The sequence below is a fragment of the Acanthaster planci genome, linkage group LG13 (assembly GCF_054643075.1).
Source record: "Acanthaster planci isolate LZ-2023a linkage group LG13, COTS_SCS, whole genome shotgun sequence".
NCBI lineage: Eukaryota > Metazoa > Echinodermata > Asteroidea > Valvatida > Acanthasteridae > Acanthaster > Acanthaster planci.
The window spans coordinates 4,696,577-4,713,353 of NC_141789.1; the positions used below are offsets into that span (position 1 = coordinate 4,696,577).

General features: G+C 40.1%; 1 protein-coding gene across 2 annotated transcripts in view; it reads left to right on the forward strand.

Moving 5' to 3' along the window:
• Window positions 1–4,071: 4,071 nt before the first annotated feature.
• Window positions 4,072–16,777, forward strand: part of pcgf3 (polycomb group ring finger 3) — a 60,980-nt gene continuing 48,274 nt past the window's right edge. Inside the window, exon 1 of one of the 2 annotated variants that reach the window (XM_087144716.1) lies at window positions 4,072–4,222. The gene's annotated coding sequence lies outside the window, so the exon portion shown is untranslated. The remainder of the gene's footprint in view (window positions 4,223–16,777) is intronic. The other variant, XM_022238634.2, reaches the window with a different exon arrangement.

Sequence of the window (16,777 nt, forward strand, 5' to 3'; positions counted from 1 at the left end):
CTTGACAAAGAAGTTTTGTCGGTATTGTCATAGACAAAGCTGAATGGAAGAGGTTGTGGTGGCCAAGCCCCAGTCTACCCTGTGCCCGATATTACTTTGCAAATTTCGTTCACGATTAAATCCCGAATTCTCTGTCCAGAAATACATTATGCAACACGGCAAACTTTGGTTCAGTAGTCAAGGTCTTTGGTCGCTGATTTTAACACCTGCCCCCCACGTCAGCACTTTTGAAAAATCCTGCATTCATGCAGAATTTGGTATACGTAGCTCCTATGAATGGTTCGGAAAGTTAAACCCAAATTTTGCTTATTGAAAATATTTGAGCAAAAAGCTTTGTTGTTTAATGTCGTGTACTGTTAAATAGAGACATCACCAAGAAAACCAAACATCCAAATTACTGGCAAGTTTTGGCGCTGAAGTGACTGTAGTATTGACATTTCTCCATGAAATGATATCGCATTTTTTCCATGTACATGCAATGTAATTTACACCAAAAAAAAAAAAAACACATGAAAAGGGCAACATGGGAAAATTGAAAATAAAGTCAAATTGGACTCAGGTGCATTTACAAGGAGCATAACCTTACACCACAGAGTGTGACAAAATGTATTAAAATGGGGGAATATCGGATATTTTCGGATTAAAAGCTGCGAATATAAATTCTCAGTTAATTCAACAAAACACGAAAAGGAAGAGATGAAACTGTACATCTAAACGTGTGAATTTCATCTGTAACAACTCTTCCCTAAGAAAGTATACATTTAATTTATTTCTTCAATTGTGACGAATGACAATAAACATCAATCTTTAAACTTGAAGTAAGTAGCAAATGGTCTCTTTTTTCATCCATGCCGAATCAAAAGCTTTGTCCTTTAAGATGGTCGCAATAGGATCTTGTGTTTGTTCATACGGACCTTTAAAATATTCTCAGTTTTTGACATGCAGAAAATTCACTAAAGTTCAAGTGAGCGTATCAGTTTCAAAATGGTTTTAAAACGAATTTTTCCTCTTTAAAATTCATATGTGGAATATTTTTTTAAAACGTGAAAGATCACGTGCGTTTCCAGTTGCTTCAAAACGACATCAAATGTTACAGTATGTTTTGTTTTCTTAGAACCAGTCCTGCCTTCAGCGTACACCATACCACACAAATGGATTTTGTTGGTTGACATTTTGCAAAGTATTTGTTCAATTTGTTTTTGGCAGCTCATCTTCTCATCGCCGAACAATCCATTTGAGGTTAAATGGCGTGGCCCACTTAACTTGAGACGCCAGACAACATGCACGCGCAAGACGCGGCCCAAGGGTATTTTAATATAAAAGTAGGCGTGGTCAAAGTCACAGCAAGGTCACGTGGGCTAATAGACAGCTGTCAGGCGGCAGCACTGAATTTTTATAGTGGCACATGCAATTACGACGTGACATTGAAGGATAATTGGAGTTGCACAGAGAGCATGTGGAGGGAGAGTGATTCTTTGCTGATGGTGATGGGGGCTTACTAGGTGTCGTGGTCTAACTGCACTGAAAAAATTTTCACTGCTTGGCATTTAGAAAAAAAAGTTCTTCATACACAGATAAGACAGTTTCAATAAATCAATGCCAACGGTAGTGTTGCAGCCTTGTTACATTTTCATAGGGTAAAAATAAGGCCTGTTTTTCCTAAACGTAATCATACTTGAGGTTTTCCTTTTGCTTCAGATGAACTTAAATTCGGTTTGAATTTCATTCCAATGGAAACAACTCTTTAAATTTCATTACATGCTTTGTTTTAAGCAATGACAATTTTTTCTTTTCCCTTTTTTTTAAACGAACTGCCAAAGTATATCACTATTTAGTTATTGGGGTTGGCTTTCTCTACAGCTTGTGACAGTCGGGTAAGCGAAGAAGATCTTTCCTCTCTTCTCACCTCTGCAGCCCGGTTTCGATTCCCAGCTCGGTCCGCATGTGGATTAGGTTTTCAGTCCCCACCTGAGTCCGTTATTTTTACCCACAAATTTCTTCGTTGGGGGTTTTCCTCACACCTCTAAATCTGCAACTGCTTCTTATTGTCTTCTCTCTACAGGTGGATGTGGGTCGTTTGGCGGCTGCCTGAGGACCCTTGTATGCCATCGACTCGACCACGTTTAATATATCTTCATTGTACAGCGCATTTGAACTTAACTGAATAAAATTTGCGCTTTATAAATAAATAAATAAATAATTAGTATTATTATACAGCTACAGGGAAAAATTCTGGAGGGTATCACGTGATGTTTGGTACCCAGACAATGAAATTAGCAAGTACAATGGATAACAACATCCCGTGGATCGAGTAGCATGAGAAAAAATATCCCTGTGGAATTCCACTCCGTCAAGCACCTCATAAGGGAAAAGAAGTATACAATTTTTAAAGCCCATAAAATTTGTGTTATTTATACTGGCGGAACTTCCCGCGTGAATGCAGGGGACATGAACGGCTGGCCATGCATCATAGAAAGGAGACTGGGAATTGATTGACGTGTGGACCCTGAACGTGCCACGCGCCGCTTTGATTCGGTCTGTCGGGTCGTGATTGCTGTCTTGTTTCTGGAAATTCTCGCTCGCAAGATTCCATACGAAAGTTGGACGTGTACGGAAGTTCTGACTCCGATCTGTTCAGTGAAAGTGCAGAGCAGGGGGTTGGAAAGAAAGCTGGAAGGGGTTACATTTAGTTAAGTTGGGGAGGAGACAAAAGGTTAAACTGTGTCAAAGTAGAGGAAAACGCACAATTTGTAGACACCAATAATTAACTTGCTCAAATTTGACAAAGGACAGACGGGGGTGGGCAAGGGGTCATGTCCCCCCCCCCCGAAAAAAGAATAAAAAAATCAACGAGAGAAAGAATTTTTAGTCTATTTTATTCCCCTTTGTTCCACAAATGTGTAAAGAGCCCCAAAATGTAGCCTCAACCCTCAGAAAGGCCACTAAAAGTTATATGAGAAATATTTCAAACTTTTGGTCCACTATAAACAATTGCGCCCCCCCCCAAATGGTTCTAGATCCATTTTGACTGTCTTTCAAAAACACAACACTATCATTTTTTTCGAGATTTATGCCAGAAAGCCTGAAGAGAATCAAACTTTCAGAATTACAGATTGGGGCATTCTTCAATTTGGAGATTTCTATACCTTGCCAAACAAAGTGTGAAAATAATAGAAGAAAACAAAATTACACAAATGATTTTCATGTTGATGTTCAAAAGGGAGATTCAAAGCAACGTGATTTGGAGAGAGGCCTTAAGTGGAACAAGTACAGTCGAACCTCGTTAATAAGAGCACTGTTAATACAAGATTCAGCTTAAGACAAGGAAATTGTCAGGTCCCACTCCTTTCTTTTTCATTGTTTTCATTCCTGATCATACAGGGTCCTTGTTATAACAAGGTAGTTTGCCAAGTCCGAAGGACCTGTTATTAACGAGGTTTGACTGTACGTTGTGCAAAAAAAGGGTTAATAATGGGCTTTTTGGTGCATAAAATTGTGAAAGATATCAAATCATTTAAATTGTGGAGCTAAATTGATTTATTTTCCAAAAGCCTATTAAATTTTTTTTAATGTGGATAAAAGTAGTTATATTTCAATTTGCAAATTCCGTTTTTAATTTAAGGGATTGTGGGCTTTTATTTTTGAATTGAAGAAATATCTGATCAATTTTCTTTCGTAATTTTTGAATCATTCATAGTGAAATTGGGTTATATTTCTTACAAGGTTGTTGATTTTTTTTTTACCAAGTACTGTACATGTACATGTACATGTACATGTACTTTCACTCCTATCGTCTGCTCGTGTTAACGTTCACGGACTAAAGACGTGATGGAATAAGCTTGCATGTACATGTATGTGTAAACCATTTGTCAACGGCATCTGCAATTCCGCAAGCACGCTTGCCAAGCTCAAGACACACGCAGACAAATCCCGTCATAAAAATTATCTTGGCGATATGTAATTAACACCCGTTAATTTCCTCCAAATTCGAGGTGACAGGTGGTGCGCACAACCACCGTGACGGGGCTGAGTAGGCGGGCTTCGCGTACACTAGCCCCGCCCATCACTGCACCGTGATTGACGGCCCAATGACTCGGGGCGTGCGCGGTACGCCGACACCAGCGCCTGCACGTTTTTCGGTCGCGGAGGCCCTGTTTTCGTCGGATTTTACCGGAATATTTGACAGAAAACCACCGTATTTAGGCTTGGAGACACCACCAGGGTAAGAAGTGTTCATTTAGTTACCTGTCTGACAAGCCTCGGGGTGATAAGTAGAGACTGAAGGCACTTTCTGGGGCGGGAAATGGGGGAGTTTAAAGTCGGAGGTTTTGGTCTTACGGTCATCCAGTCAGCTGGCTTAAGGTATTTTATACATAGGAAGTGCACTGCTGCATGCATGGTGGACGGCCGCAACAATGATGAGGCGAGCAATATGGGCATTCAGTGCATGCACGCGGGTATGTAGACAACAGGCGAGATCGTCTGGAATTATTTACTGATAGAGGCCTATTCTGGGCACATTTCAAACGTTCACAAGGATTTTTTTCCCACTGTAGCATGCAAGGGTCTCTTTTACTTTTCTTTGAAGTAGACATCGTGGTTTTGTCAATTTTGTCGCAACATTAAGAAGGAAATTAAAATGACTAGGTCAACAACGATATTTGGGAACGTCATGGTGGTTTGGTTTTAAAAGTTTTCACGGCTTTCTGTCGTAAAACCTCAATGTGAGCTGTATCCAGTGGGGTTTTCTAACCAGCCTTATGCTTTGAAAATGTTCAGAAACTAGGAATGACCGTGCAATGGTAATTAGAGTTACAGATTTGTAACAAAGTTGCTTCTGACAAGGGATCATCGAGGGAACTATTTAAGCACTAACTTTTAGATTGTGTGTAAAGTTTTATTTTAATGACAGCCGTACCCCAACCACTTTCCTTGACCATATCCTCAACAATGGTCATCTGTTCGTTCAGGGAAAAGTCTGGAATCTGAGAAACTCCTCAAATCTTGTAAAAGACCTAAAGAAATGCCCACTGTGTTAATACACCTTGTTCATGTGTTGGAGTGGCATCCAATTGCTATGCTGTGATCTTTCCTCATTGAAACAACATGACAGCACCAACAATACTATTGTGTAACAGAGTAGACTATTGCTATACAAACAAGATAATTATAGCCCACCTCAGATCATTGGTTATAGTGGTCAACTGGTTGTTCTGTGTGTAGGGATTTTTTGATGATAGTATGCAACGGCAATCCCCATGCTCTTTGAAAAGTGAGGTGGCCCACCTGATGAATTTTAGTGACCACCTTGGGCTTACGTTTCATTACACAATTTTAAAAATCTGATAAAATGTGGAGACCTATAATCTGGAAGTCAGTGCTTTATTATTTTTTTCATGTTCTGAAGTGAATTTAATGCATCATTTATGTTTCAGTAGCGTAGCTCATTTTGCAGCAAGTCACGACAAAAATCAGGTGTGGTTTGAAGCACATTTACACTGGTTCCCACTCATGAAAAGAAACACTCCTACAAATATTGAATGGTTTGGGTGCAAATATACAGCACTGCATTACAGCGCCAGTCTGTAGCACTTGTCCACTGATGGTGTGTTTCATTTGGTCAGTGGAAGAAATGTCACGCAGTGGTGGTTGGAAATGATCCAAATCATCAAAATCTTCGGTGAAGATGTGAAGTCACAGGGATCCATCACTTTGTGGATGTTCTGCTTTTATGCGTTTATTTCAAGATCAAACGTCTTTGTAAGCAAACCTGGGAAGTCACTGGTGTTCCCCGTAGAGGCTGGGTGGGTATATGTGGCAGTTCACCTTATTACCATGTGATAAGTCAAGTCATACAGTGCATATCCTTTCACAAGCAAGACTTACATTTTCCTTAGGGTAATTCCAGACATTAGGGGTCCATTATTTTTTGTATCCCTGTCACATCGTACATATGATATTGTAAGTTCAGAACACATTTTCTGATTTCCAAGTGTTGGGAATTAATGCCAAGTACCTGCTAAACAAATAGTAACAGTTTGAAATCAATTCCGGTGATTTTTCCATGTAAAATAAAAAGGTCAGATGTAACAGGGACACGAAAATGTCACACTTTTGGCCCCCTAATTTCTGGGCTTACCCCTTTACTTTGAAGTCAGTATTATTTGATAAATCTTAAATAGATTTCTTTAATTAATGAAAATGTTTGCATGTACTTCATGTAGCAAGTTTTGAAGACTTGTTGGAAGAATAATTTTCAAATGTGTGCGAAAAAAGGGAACCAACGGATGTGGTATTTCTAGATATGTTCTGTGTATTGAATCAAATCTAAGCAGTTAATCAGAGGATCATACTTTTCGGTTTCTCCTGAAATTGACTTTGAAAAGAAAGCCAAAAAGTAGGGAAGCCTTTCAAAAACTGGCCCCAGTTACATGTTATATTGCATGTGGGCAGCTCAAGACATGTTTTATTTGTAATTTAACTGTGATCAATGACCGTACTCAGTAGTTGTAGCATAAAGTAATATATACGATGTTAGCTCAAACATGATACAGTAGAGTCATTGAAGACATGCATGCAAATGGGTGCCTTTCTGTCAGATTTAAACTTGCTAGACTATATGACATTGACATCTGTATCTGATACAGGATTTTATTGAGATTTGCATGTTTAGGGTTAGTCATTTTAAGTTAATGCAGTTGCTTGTTGGGTATTACAGATCTTTCTTGTGATATCAGATCTTTTCATGTTAACCAGATTGTGCAAAATTTCACGGCTGTGTCTTCCATGGAATTTTGCACTCAGCTGTGTGATCACCATTCTGTGTTTAACAGTGCTTGTTTGGGTAGTTTTCTGTGATTTCCTTGTTGTGTAATGGGACCCAATGCCCTTTTTCAACATTGGCTGATATGAAATGAGATAAACACGTACTTGGGGAGGCATCCATCCTCTCTGCATTTTCACTAAGCGTGAAGCCCTCTTGACACTCATCAATTTGGGCAGCCGGTGTCAGTGATCTCTCATAACAAATGCGCCAAGTGTTCATCTCGTCAAGTCCTTCAGATTCGCTTAGATCCTTGGATCTGCACCACTAGCCCTGATCATGCCCAGAGCAAACTGAGTGCAGTCAGCATCAAAGGATTCTGCATGCTTTGCAAGTGAAGTGCATGTATTTGAGACCAACACATTGTACCGGTACCTGTGAAAATTTTTAAAAGCCCATCAGTTTTGCCAGGGCTTCTGAGTTGTTTTGGCCTACATCTTTTGAAGTGTATACATACTAAGAAGCGGCTTTCTAATTATGCCTCAGTGTGCCACTCTCTGAGACACCTGCTGTCTTGTAATGTATTGTAAGCACACATTTGACACATAACATACAACCATGTAGCAATAATTCTTGTGGCAGGCAATGGGATTTTTGCTCTGGAGATTTTAGCAGGGCCCATTCTCAAAGTGCAGCTTAGCAGGAAATTTGGCTTCAGAGATTTTTGTTTTAAGGAAAAATAAAAGGGCTGCTGACAAGAACCAGTCTTATTTCACAGCGGTATCCATTGTGTGACAGTTTGACTGGCAGCCTACTTTTTCTCAGCAAATATCTTGGCATGCAGCTAATTCATGTGTTCATTGTGTCTAGATGAGATGTGGTCTTAGTGTCCAAACAGATTCTTTTGAAGTGTTAGAGTGACTCCCGAACAGTTATATTAAATGACTAAGTTGTATTGAAAATAAAATGATAGCTCTCACAAATCCCTACGTAGTCTAGAATATTGGTACATTAGTAACATTATGCCATATAAGGCCACAAGCCACCGTCTCTCAGTTGAGGAGACAAAATTATCCCGCTGGGACTTTTTTCTTTCATTAGAGTTGCAGTTTTGCTGTCAGGCTGATTAGAGTTGTTCAGCACGGTATAATGTTGTACATCTGCTCATCTTAGCATTTCAGCCAATGTAGGTCAGGTACACTATACATATATACATGCACATGTGTACATGTAGTGCACAGGTGAATTGCGCACCTAAATTATGAATGCATGCAATTTATCAGTGGGGGGGATTTGCTTTTCTGCTTTTTCACACACACATACCCTTGGAATACCTGTCTCCACATCAGTTATTTTTATTGTGTCAATAATCATGGGTTTTTGGACCCCATTAAAAAAACACATACATGTAGTTGGCTTTTACCCATGTTTGTGAACTTCAGTAAAGAAACAAGAAACCGTGAACAACAATTTGTTATCAAATCTAGGAGTGGGAGATATGAGACATGTACGTGTAGTGTGGGAATTTTCTGCACTATTATGTACATGTACATATACAGCCCAGGGCATACTGTACTGCGTGTTAAGTCCCTCAGAGACCTAGTTAAATCAGAGTTAGTGGGGAATAGGCCTGAAACGTAATCTAGGGGACACACACTGAGCTCCAAAAGCAGGGTAGGAAAGCAATCCAAGGTGGCTGTGTACAAACTTTGGTGACCCCAGAGGTCATGCCTTACAATGCTAGATCCCATTGACTACAGTAGAATGAGCTTCCTGTGATCTGATCCAGTGTAAAGTGTGTACACTTCTATGGTTGTAGCACTGTATTTACATTGTACAGTACTGTACACTGTACATGTACAGTTACATGTACAGGTGTACATGTACAGGTGTATGTACTGTACATGTACTGTACACTGTAGAGGGACACTGTGCATTCAGCTTGTCTGTCAGTGTCAGTCAGTCTGCAGCTGAGGGTGTAGTCTAGTACTACTAATTCAAGAGAGAATTTCTGGCCAGTTAATTATCATTAAATGTGCCCACACAGTATCTGTTGAAAAAAGAGATTTTTTGGCCCCTAAAATGGTGAGACTTGTTAAATCTTTGCTAGGATCAACTACCTTGGTCTTTGGGCTCTCATCTGAAAAAAATCAGAAAAATCACTTTTTAGGGGAGGGTGATTTTGTTCGGTGGGAAATGTAATTGGTTAACCCACAAAATTGAAAAGAAATTGAAAGAATTAGGGACCAGACCATAATTCAGATTGTGTTTCAGAAACCTCAGGGGTGTTGGTATGCATGTTATTGGGCCATGGACAGTGCTGAGTTTGCACTGTTTTCAATGGGGCTTGAATTAGTGGACTGTTCCCTGGGATGGCAAGATAGGTCTGCCACTTACATGTAGTCATGCTCACTGCTCATGTGTGTCTGTGGAAGACTGTCCAGTATGGCAGCCCAGTCAAAAAGGACATCAGAATTGTCCATTTCTTTCAAGGGAAATGCTATACAAGTACGTAGATTTCATCAAAAACTTTGTGTGTTCTTTGAAGACATGTTGGCCAGTTTCTTTGTCTGAATCAGGAACAAATTGTGGCATCGCAAGAATGTTTTGTCCTTGAGAGAGAGAGATTTCAGAATCTACTAAAAACTCATTTCAGGAAAGCACATGGCAGATGTTAACAAATGAATTGTCTTCTAAAAACAAGAATTCGTAATAATTTTGGATCAATAGCACTTTGGTTTTTGTTGTTCACTTAAGCAGTAAACAAAGAAAAACATTTATTTGGGTTGTTTAATACAATGGTGGTGGAAGGGGGATGGGGAACTTGTCCCCTCCCCCCCTTTTTGACATGGGGATAATCCCCTTCCCTACTTCTGGCAGGTCCTTCAGTGGGTGATGCCTGTATCATTCATTCTGCCACTGTTGGTTGAATGTCATTAGATTCAGTGTGTTTCATGACAGTTTCAGGGTACTTTTGGAGACAGAATTTTACATGTAGTCTTTTCAAAATAATCAGAGAAATGGGCAGAGCCTGAAACACGGGAATAGCGTTATGAAAAAATATCTCGCGACATAGAAAGCTATGAAAGTCTGTAGTACAGTGGAACGCCGCTATAACGAACAAGACGGGGTCCACGCTAAATGTTCAGTACAGTGGTCGTTCAGTACAGCGAATTTAACTGCAGAACGTTGCCATGTTGAATAGCGCCCTCTCTTGTCTAACCGAAGTGCACCCTCTTGTGATACCTTGGTTCGCTGTTTTGTGATGTTTGCCATTGCAGTCAAGTTTAAGGTTTCTAGAAATGTACCTGTTAATTATTTTTGTTTTTTATTTAAACTTGAGTCAAAAAATTGATATCAACTTTATCCTAAAAGACATGGAATTACCGCTCAGGATTGATCTCTGATGCATGCTGTGGCCAATCTTGGTTGATTTGTGTATCAGCGGCGCCCTCTTTAGACTATTGTTAGTGCAATGCCACCTTGCACATACGTGCGGTTTTCTTCTGCACCCGATCATGTGGAGTCGCAAAACCAGTGTCCACTTAATACCGTTGACAACTAGTGGCTCTTCCTTCTCATTCTTGGGGAAATAATGGTCACTTGTCACTTTCCAACATAAAAAAAACACTGACTGTTTTATCATGTTGACGTTGGGGAATTACAAATGGCAACTGAATAGTGTTCGGTAGGTTCTGTGCACAAATTATTGGGAGCCAAGGACAATGTTCGGTACAGCCGAATGTTCGGTATAGCGGTGTTCCACTGTACTTGTAAGAGGTATGGAATACTACCTTTCCCACAAAAAATACGGTACATGTTCATGTACTCAAGAAATTCATTATACTTTTTAGATTTCCTCTCAAGGTCACCAGAGCCAAACTTTCTGTGTGGATGTTTTTTTGAGTGGGGGTTTCAGTTTGATTGAAGTGCCCTATCCATACCAGAATAGCCCCCCCCGTAATCTCATCAGGGGCATCTTGTTCAAAAACTAGAAGCATGTGTGAGTGCATTTACTTTTGGCTTTTAGTTCATTTAAAATTGTTGCCAGATGGCCTTATCTTTTTTATTCCATTCCTGTCTATTTGTGACATGTCTGTGTTACATGTGTGTTGATTTTTCACATGTTGTATTGCTTAAAATGTGAAGAAAAAAATGGTCGAAAAAAACTGGCAAAACAACATGAAAGCAAAGCTCTGTGCCCTAGAACCTAAAGAAAAACCTAATGAATATATGTGTATGAGTATACATGTATGTGCATGCGCTTAGTTTTGAAATAAACAGACAGTTCTATATATTTGTCACAAATCCCCAAATTCTTGACAATCAGGACAGTTCTGAATTACTCCCAGTTCCCTTTCCCAGCAGAGTAAGTATTTTGTTGCCAGTAGGGTGATTTTTCCTTGTTTAATACTTATGGTTGGTGTAACACTTTGATACAATGTAACAGTCAGCAGATCCTTGTATTACAATGTTAACCATTATTGATTTATTGATTGGCAAGTTGAGCAATACACACCTACCTGTACATATCTACATATCCCATAACCAGTGTAGCCGCCCCTGGTTGGCATGCATACCTGCATGTCCAGTCACTTCTCTTAATCATGTCGGTCATTCCAAGGCCAAGTCGGTACGAATAATTGAATGTTGGAATAGTTGACCTTCCATTCAATCAAATGTTTGAATACTTAGTAATACCGAATTCCCTCAAAAAACAAAATCAAGGTGTACCTGTTTGTATTACAAAAAGTGAAAGAAGAAAAACTTGAAGGAAAAGTAATTTGTTGCGAGCTTTCTTGTTAGGCATAGTGTATGTAGTCAGTTGAATTTACGTATCTTGGAATATGTGTTTAAAATACTTGAATATGCATTTAGAATGCAAATTTGTAACCAAATAATTGAATCTTTCTCATTTTACTTCACAGATATTCACCTCCAAATATCTCATTTTTTAAAAGTAATACAAATTTGAATGTTCAATCATCAGTCAAATATGTGACTAATGGGCACCTTCCTTAGTTGTTCCAGTGAAACCAGGGGTGTGCATTGGAACCGTGTAACCTTTAATCAATGGGAGGAACTACATGTAGTTTTGGAAATGGGTACCTATAACCAACTTTACAAATTGCTCAGCGAGTTTCTAAGAAAAAATGTTTTCAAAGATAATTGAAGAGAAATTTTAAAATGAAAACCAGAACACTTGGGGTGCTGATGTGGATTTCATGTTTTGTTTTTATTTTTGTCCAAAGGTTGATTAGATGAGCATATTGAGTAAGATAGAATTAGCAGCTTGAATGAGGGAATAAATTGTGCTTGGCCGGTCTTATTGGATGGACCAAGCCCGAGCCACAGGCAAGGGCATTGACCGGCCAAGCACAGATTTATTCCCATTCATAAATTCTCTTTTAGTCAGGGAGTCAAAACAAGTCAGCATATGATGGATTTCAAACGATTTTGTTCTAGAATTTTCCTTTCAGTTTCCTGATCACCCTGGTCAATTTAATGGAATATTCCTTGTGCAAACTGTCCAATTAGTTTGTGCGTGGCAAGCTGCATGCACACAGACTCATGACCAATCAGAATCATAGAAACTGTCTTGGATCCAGGTGCCAGCTCGTGATTTATGCAGCGGGCATTATCAAATGTTAATACACTGTCAAGTTGCATATTATTGAATAGGGAGACTGTCTGAAGTATTTATTTGCAAGTACAATGGGTGTAAGCTTTTTTTCTTTTTAAAGTATTGAGCTAAATTTTAAACAATTGGATAGGTGCCCGCGTACCCATGTTTTACTTTGGGTTATCTGCTTTCTGTGCTTCCTGTAAATGCTTGCTGCTAACTGAAACTAAGACAAGTCTTTTTTTGTGCATCTGAGTTGTTTTCATGGCTTGTCTGTTAAGATTCAGACTTCAGCTTCTTGTCCGAGGTAAAAAGTATGCAGTTGCAGTTGACAAGTCATTGAACTTTTGACTTGGCCCTCCCTCTCCCTTTTTTTAGACTGAAAATTGCTGAAATCCCCATGCTCTCTTTGTAACTGGGGTCGAGACCTAATGAATAGGTGGTAATCCTCAGCAGTGTCAAGCCAGGGTCTGCCATTGTGTTATTAGGGCCACAGGCCATGCCCCCAGTGCCTGCCACAAGTGTGTGTGTCATTTTACTGAAGGTCATAGCATTGTGAGGCCGCAGGTTTGTTTGGCAGAATGTGTGCAATTGGAACTCCTAACCTTGTGACAAATGCAACTGTGCTGGGCTTACTGCAATGTCAAGAGCTCTCACTGGAGTAGGATAGAGGGTCCTTGTGCCTACTTAGTGGCCCTGCTGACTTGCCCTTGAGATGCATGGGTTAAACAGAACTGATACCTGTCTCCTTTTTTGGGGGGGGGTCGGGGAGATTAACTTTTCACAACAGAAATCTGCTGCTGGTTTGAAGCAGTTATCTCTGGGTTTACAAGGCACGTGCACAACTCAGGTACATGCGTGCGCTATGGCCATGACACAAATCAGTCCACAAATGTCACTTTTCACTTTGGCTTCACTTTTGAAATTTCATTCATGTTTGTTAGAATCGGGATCAGTAAAACATGATAAAGCACTTGCGTGTTTTACAAAATCGCCAAACCATTAAGTATATGTAATGTACAACAAAGAGCGACAGAAGAAAATCAGAGTCTGTTGGATGGATTGTAAGCACCTCAATTGAAAGGATTTTGAAATGTTCCAACTGTTAACGGCTGAAGTAGACGTGATTACTGCCAGAGTGCAAATCATCCCTGGACATACGCTGCACAATATATGCAAACAGAACATTATATGCGCCAAGTGTTAACTCTCCCACCAAACGATCGTTCTACACACTCAACGTCTGAAAATCCGATATTCCTGCCCCATGGCAAGTGCACGGCTTTACTTACCATTGTACACACGAATAGATGCACGCTGTTCTGTGGCCTCCGCTTGTCGGTATATCATGGTAGCGGGGGAAGTGGTGACAAGACGGCTCTCATACAGAAACTCAAAACTGTTCACATTTTTGGTACTTGCATTAGGCCGGCATGCGATACGCACCAGAGGGATGTGCAACACCTGTAGAATACATTTTCAGTTTACCGTCAAGCCCGTTTTATTTAACTCTGATGGAACAGAGGGCCACTCGTGGAAGATGCTGTTGATCATTGAGTATGGAACAAGAGACTTCCTATTGTGGAGCTGGCTTGTACAGCAGGATGGATCCAGAACTTAAATTTTTTTTGGGGGGGGGCATTGTTTGGGGAGCGAAAAAGGTGGGAAACAACTTTATGTAACATTGTATGGCATTTCAAGGGGTGAGGCAAAATTTTGGAGCTTTTGACACGATTTATTAAGGGAACGATCCGAAATAGTACCACAAGTCATGTTTTCATCATTATAGTTTAAAACAAAAATTTGTTCTCTTTTTGTGGGAGGGGGGATTGCCTCATTCATCAGCCCTCCTTCATTCTTCAAGAGAAAAAAAATGGACCCTGTACATATGTTTATAGACGTCATGCACATGTACAGATTAAAAAATGACAAGCTGATGTTTCGTTCCTGCTCAATGTGTTCGTACCATCTGGTCACTAGTTTTTAGTGTTGAGTGAGAGACGATTGCAGTCACATCACTAGTAGCATCCAGTTTCCAGCCCTACAAACATTTGCACGTTTACCTTTTAGGACTCATTACTTAACGCTTTGGTTTGAGGCTGTTTTTTTCTCTCTGTCTCTCTTCTGGCTGTCATTGAAGCCTGTTACGGATGATGCACAGAGCGTGAGCCCGGCTTTGTACACAGACCGTTTGTGATTGAATAGGCATGGAGGTGCACTCCTACCCCTCTGGGCTGTCTGCTGAGAGTGCACATACATGTACACTGTACTGTACATGTATGTGGCTTTAGTACAGGATTAAGCCAGGGCCTCATGCACATCCAGAAGTGCTAAAAATGGGAGATGTTGTTTGGGAAAAGTGCATGATTCTGGAATTTGTGTGACTTAAATTTTGTGGATTGGGGATGGAAGAAGTCCCAGGTTGCTTCAAGTGGAGTTACAGCATGCTGTAGAAGAGCTATAGAGCTTACACATTCATGTAAGGGTGTAATGACCCAATGTGCTTGTGTTGTGCATAATATTTGTGTTAACATGTATCATATATACATGTACCTGCTTCGTGAGGCCAGCCAAACTATTTCTGCTCATCTTTTCTACCATCTTCTGCATGTACTGTTTGTACATGTATGCACGGCAGCTTTTAGCAGTGCTGCAGTTGATCATGGATGAGGCCCAAGATACAAAAATCTGTCAGCTACATAATGACAGGAATTGCCGGAAGGCAGTAGGCACACCTCCACATAACATTTCCAAGATATTTTGGAGGATTGAGAGAGAATCCATTTTTTTTTTCACCTCCCAAATTAAAGGACTTTGGAGAATTGCGGAGGGTCCCTAGCAAAAAGGGCCGGGGGGAGGGGGGGTTAGAACTGTGCTCTCCCACAAATTCTGATTGTTTTTTTTCGTTGAAAGTTTATATGTGGGTAAATGTTCTATCAACGCCATTGCCTTGAAATTATGGAGGGCCTAGTGTTTTCAAAATATTTCAAACATACACGTGGCAAGAACCACTTCAGAGCTAGGCGGAAACAAAATGCTTAAAATTAAAATGCCATACACAGTTTCAGCAATTTTGTCTAAATATAACAAATGAACAAGCCCCAAAATTTGTTTTAACACTATAACATTTCCTTTAAAGACAGCAGTCACAAGCCAGTAAAGTACAGCACATGAAATTCAAGCTGCCAGGAGGCGATGGCTTGTAATCCCTAGTGTAAAGCCTTGATTTACTGGTTTGAGTTCTTCACCATCCATAGGCTGTGTAGTCACGCTTTTCTGTAATTTTTTTTCCTAGTGTCTGGGCTGTTCCAGTGTATATATGCACACCCAGGAGCTAATCAATATTCAACCATCAGATGGCCCCAGTGCTTGATAAACCTCTCTACGGGGAACCACTTTTTGTCCCCGTGACACACACATAGCATTACAAAACACACAGCGCTGGCACAAGTGGGTGTCTCCTGGGAAGGTGTTCACGCCCAGCTGTGAGGAAAAAAAAAAGGGAGACCACATGGAAGCATTGTGTACAGGAAGACTAGAATATGGAAGTATGCTTTCAATATGAATTATTTAATATGTTCTTGGCACATGTACAGGAAGGAGCTTGTTTGACCCGTTGCTCTGTGGATTTTTATCTGTTTGTTTCCAGATGGAGAAAATTGTTGGATTTCTAGGTTTGAAATGAGAGATTCATACTTGAGTTGGCAATGGCCATACAAAGTTGTGGTATATTTATTTAGTGTAAATCTTAGTGTTGTACCTTTCACAGTTTCTCTGTAACTGGAAAAAAGTTAGGCTTATTTGCAATATGACAAACACTCAGCAGTGTACAAAGGAGCAGTTGTAATTTGCTCCATCAATATGAGGACTGAGTTCCCGGCGTTAAATCTTTAAGTCTCAGAAAATAAATTGTTGGCAGGTGGATGGCATTGATTCACAATGCTGGACCTCAAATGTCACAGTTGTTAAATGTTTGTTTCCTTGTGTAGAGTGCCTGCTGTGCCTTTCATTTGCAGCATAAAAAGATTTTCCTGAAACCTTTTTGTTTGACTCTCCCCTTACTTAGCGCCTCTTGCTTTCCACAGTTCGGGCCATGATACCCATTACTGCTACTCACTGCATTCCAGATAAATCAAATTTTTTTGCAAATTGTGGAATGTTGTAAGCATGACCTCCATAAATGCCTAAATCTCACCCTAGAAAGCCTACTCTGTATTGTCCTATCTTGCTTGCGAAGGGAAACTTGAGTTCCCTTCTTCAGGATTTCTGTTTCTTAAACGTGTGATTTGTGGCCCAATGTCTCGATTTGTGGCCCAATGTCTCGATTTGTGGCCCAATGTCTCGATTTGTGGCCCAATGTCTCGATTTGTGGCCCAATGTCTCGATTTGTG